The sequence below is a fragment of the Babylonia areolata genome, chromosome 3 (genome assembly GCF_041734735.1).
Source record: "Babylonia areolata isolate BAREFJ2019XMU chromosome 3, ASM4173473v1, whole genome shotgun sequence".
Classification (NCBI taxonomy): domain Eukaryota; kingdom Metazoa; phylum Mollusca; class Gastropoda; order Neogastropoda; family Buccinidae; genus Babylonia; species Babylonia areolata.
This window is the reverse complement of record NC_134878.1, coordinates 14,090,640-14,095,639: the sequence shown is the minus strand read 5'-3', so window position 1 is coordinate 14,095,639 and position 5,000 is coordinate 14,090,640.

Below are 5,000 nucleotides of genomic sequence, written 5' to 3'. Positions count from 1 at the left end.
AACTGGAAATTACCTCATTCATAAAGGTTTAATCAAGCTGTTTAGAATAATAATAATAATAATAAATAATAATAATAATAATAATGATAATAATAATAATAATCATAATAAAATTTAATAAATAAAAAACCACCAGAAGTGATGGTTGTTCTGGGCTAGCCTTTACTGACCTCACACCTTCCCCTATTACAGCTTAGCGGAAAATGACGGGTACAACAGCCGAGTGCTTATTAAAGAGTTGGACTTTCAGTCTCAGGGTCCCGGGTTCGAATCCATGGTCGCGGCACCTACACTGGTGGGTGAAGTGTGGAGACTTTTCCCATCTCCCGGGTCAAACATAATTATGTGCAGACCTGCTAGTGCCTGAACCCCCTTCGTGTGTGTGTATACGTATACAGAAGATCAAATACGCACGTTAAAGATTCTGTAATCCATGTCAGCGTTGAGTGGGTTATAGAAACAAGATCATACCCGTCATGCAACCCCCCCCCACCCCCACCCCCCTCCCTTCCCGAAAACGGAGTATGACTGCCTGCATGGCTTGGGTAAAAACGGTCATAGTTTCTTTGTACTGATGATGAAGGAAGAGGAGGACGATGACGATGACGACGACGATGCAGCTATGGAGGTCGAAGCACGGCGGCAGAGATGGGGGTGAGGTAGGGGTGGTGGAGTCAAAGTAAGGGGGGGGTAGAGATGGGGGTGGGGTAGGGGTGGTGGAGTCAAAGTAAGGGGGCGGGGGGGGGGGGGTAGAGATCGGGGTGGGGGTGGTGGAGTTAAAGTAAGGGGGGGTAGAGATGGGGGGGTGGGGGGGTGGAGTCAAAGTAAGGGGGGTAGAGATGGGGGGTGGGGGGGGGTCAAAGTAAGGGAGGTAGAGATGGGGGGTGGGAGTGGTGGAGTCAAAGTAAGGGGGGGGGGGTAGAGATGGGGGTGGTGGAGTCAAAGTAAGGGGGGGTTGAGATGGGGGTGGGTGGGGGTGGTGGAGTCAAAGTAAGGGGGGGGTAGAGATCGGGGTGGGGGTGGGGGTGGTGGAGTTAAAGTAAGGGGGGGTAGAGATGGGGTTGGGTGGGGGTGGTGGAGTCAAAGTAAGGGGGGTAGAGATGGGGGTGGGGTGGGGGGGTGGAGTCAAAGTAAGGGGGGGTAGAGATGGGGGTGGGGTAGGGGTGGTGGAGTCAAAGTAAGGGAGGTTAGAGATGGGGGTGGTGGAGTCAAAGTAAGCGGGGGTAGAGATGGGGGTGGGGTGGGGGTGGTGGAGTCAAAGTAAGGGGGGGTAGAGATGGGGGTGGGGTGGGGGTGGTGGAGTCAAAGTAAGGGGGGTAGAGATGGGGGTGGGGTGGGGGAGGTGGAGTCAAAGTAAGGGGGGAAGAGATGGGGGTGGGGTGGGGGTGGTGGAGTCAAAGTAAGGGGGGGGGGTAGAGATAGGAGTGGGGGTGGTGGTGGTCAGTTCTGACTAGGCCATTTTACCCCCCCCCCCCCCCACTGATATGACGGAGAAGGTATGAGGTGAGGTGGTCATTCCTGGATTAGTCTATAGAGAGACCCCGGCTTTAGTTTGGACTTGCCGGATTTGGTTAATGATGCAGGTTAAAGATCCCATAGCCTTTTACACCTTATCGGGTGCAGGGAATATATTCCCATACATCCACTGTTGTCTAGGGCTCGAGCACAGAAGGTAGGGACCCAATCCTCTCCTTCCGAGGTTTCAATAATCCTTAATCAACCGAAGCCAGGTCCCCCATTCACACCTGAGTGGAGTGAGGAAAACCAGGGATAGGAAAAACAAATCAAACTGCACGCAGGAAAAGATGAAAAGAAAAAAAAAAGGGGGTGGCGCTGTAGTGTAGCGACGCGCTCTCCCTGTGGAGAGCAGCCCGAATTTGACATAGAGAAATCTGTTGTGATAAAAAGAGATACAAATACAAACATATACTCCACATTTTCTTCCCCTCCACTGACTAGTAGAGGAAGAAATGTAGAGTATGTATTACAATGTTGGGGGAAAAATGTAGAGTATATATTACAATGTTGGGGACAGGACAGGACTTTATATAAGTTTTTCTTGTTGTCCTGTTCTTCGATATCTGTGTTGTATTGTGACATGTTCCCAATAAAATACTGTTTAAACCACAAGAAATGTAGAGTATATGTTACAATGTTGGGGAAAAAATGTGGAGTATATATTACAATGTCATTTAAACAAAATTATAACTTTTTTCCGTCATCAGAACGAAACTGACTGGAAAAAACACAGGGGGAAGAAATGTGGACACTGCCGATCAGATGTCCAACACCAAAACCGAATCTCCCACAACGCCGTCTCCTGTCCCAGATCTGACCGCGGGGTAAAAACCAAGGTGTGGGGGACGGGGCACGATTAGGCTGTGCAGGCTACACCGGGGCGCGTTCAGTGCAGAGCGGTGCCCCCCATCAGCTGGGGAGTGTAGTTGTGGGTTTGGAAGGTTAACCGATTGCAGTGTGAAGCCTTGATGGATTTCGCGTCAGATTTCAAACAATACTGAGGCCTATATTATGTACCGCAAGTTGATTTCAACACGATGGTGCTGGTGCTGGTTCTGGTACTACTTTTTTTTTTTTTTTTTTTGGGGGGGGGGGGGGGGGGGGGGGGGGGGGGTGATAAATGTGTGTGTGTGTGTGTGTGTGTGTGTGTGTGTTCGTTCTTTTGCTTAACGTCTACCCACATTTGTGATTTCAGACGAAAATCCGTCATCTCCCCCACCCCACCCATGCCTTAAATCATCACTACTTTGACTGTTCCTCTTTCCTCAATTTGCATTAAAAAAAAATATATATAAAAAAATAAAAGAAGTAAAAAAAAGAATATAAACGAAACAAAATAAACCTATCAACCAGCAGAATTACAACAAAGAGCCAGTTGGGCTCCATAGTAAACTCTGAACTATTTCAAACACATGTTGACTATCATAGAAGACATTTCTAATGGAAGCAGATGGAACTGCAGATTTTGTAAATAACACTGGTAAATATAGTTTTCACTGTTCACATTTATGGATGATATGCACGGGGGTAATTTCATCGCCGCAAATGCAAGTCACATTAGAAGTATATTTTGTTTTTACGGTATCCAGTCGTTGTCTGTATAATAGACTGGTGAGCCTTCTGCTACTGTGATATCCTTTTGTTTTAAAAATTTGTTTTCAGTTTTGCGCGAGCTATTGTCAGTATTTTCTCTGTCAGGGTCAGACTCCTGTTTTAGTTTATTGACGCGGTTCCAGCACGTTTTCTCCAGTAGAGAATAACCTTCTCGTAATGAATATGGAACACGAATTTCTATGGCATCGTATATGTTCATTGCGCCTCCTTTTCGCATAACGAGCCGCCCGCTCATTTTCCCACGATCTCTTCGTGAGAAGGGATCCAACGAGAGAGAGAGAGAGAGAGAGTGAGAGAGAGAGAGAGAGAGAGTGTGTGTGAGAGAAAGAGAGTGTGTGAGTGAGTGAGTGAGTGAGTGAGTGAGTGTGTGAGTGAGTGAGTGAGTGAGAGTGTGAGTGAGAGTGAGAGTGAGAGTGAGAGTGTGAGTGTGAGTGTGTGTGTGAGTCAGTGTGTGAGTGTGTGTGAGTGTGTGTGAGTGTGAGTGTGAGTGTGTGTGTGTGTGTGTGTGTGTGTGTGTGTGTGTGTGTGTGGCTGTGTGTGTCCGCCTGCCTGCTTTTTTCCGTTCTCTTGTTTGTTTCTCTAATACATTTCTGTAAGAGGGGTTGTTGTTTTTTTTGGCTTGTTTTTGTGTTTTTGTTGTTGTTTTCGGGGTGGTGGTGGTTGTTGAAATATCAGTATACCTTTTCCGTCTTGGGTTCAGTTCTGCTACTCCGAACTACTTCGACGACTAACCAGTAATACTGCTGTTAGTGCTGCTGCTGCTGCTGCTGTTGTTACTAACAACTACTACATAATATAGCCTACGTAAGGAGTGTATAACTACCGGTATATCAGTAGTAAGAGACGGAAACAGATGTAAGGCCACACGACACACCGCGACAACTTTAGTGTCAGTCACACCGAATATTTTTCAATCTAAATTCCCAATTTTTTTTTTTAATTCTGGAACTCCTTATTTGCTGAGTCTACTACACCTTTTCTTCTGTGTGTGTGTGTGTGTGTGTGTGTGTGTGTGTGTGTGTGTGTGTGTGTGGTTTCTTTTTTTTTTTTTTTCCATTTTGCCAACTCGACAGGCGCCCACCACCCACCGGTGACGAACTTTTGAGCTCCTGTAATCTCGATGTCAATGCGGCTCGGCTGGGGGAATGGGAGAAGGGTGACCGTGACAAAAACATCCATTGTTCTGTTCAGAACTGGCACCCCCTCGCCCCCCCCCCCCCCCCCCCCCCACCCCCACCCCCCAGAAAACTGCCTATCTCTCTCTCCCTCTCTCTCTCTCTCTCATTCTCTCAAACACACTCGCGAATATATAAGACACATGCACACATGTACACACACACACACACACACACACACACACACACACACACTGAATGAGAGAGAGAGAGGGGGCGAGGGAGAGGGGGCAGACAGAGAGAGAAGAAATATGGGTAAAAAGAGAGATAGGGGGAGGTGTGGAGGGGGACTGGAGTAGAGAAGAAGAGACAAAGACAGACAGACAAAGACAGACAGACAAAGACAGAGTGGGGAAGGTGGGGGGGGGGGGAAGAGAGAGACAAATACACAATGACATTCAGACAAAGACAGACAGACAGACAGACAAAGAGACACACAGAGAGAGGGGGGAGAGAGAGGGGCAGAGAGAGACAAATACACAATGACATTCAGACAGAGACAAAGACAGACAGACAGACAGTCAAAGAGACACAGAGAGAGAGAGAGGAGAGAGAGGGGCAGAGAGAGACAAATACACAATGACATTCAGACAGAGACAAAATCTCCGGTCTGGTGTAAAGAGAGAAGCAAACCACGTATACGTGCTTTTCTAACTAGTCACCTCTGTCCATGCAAAGGGCATATATATATAT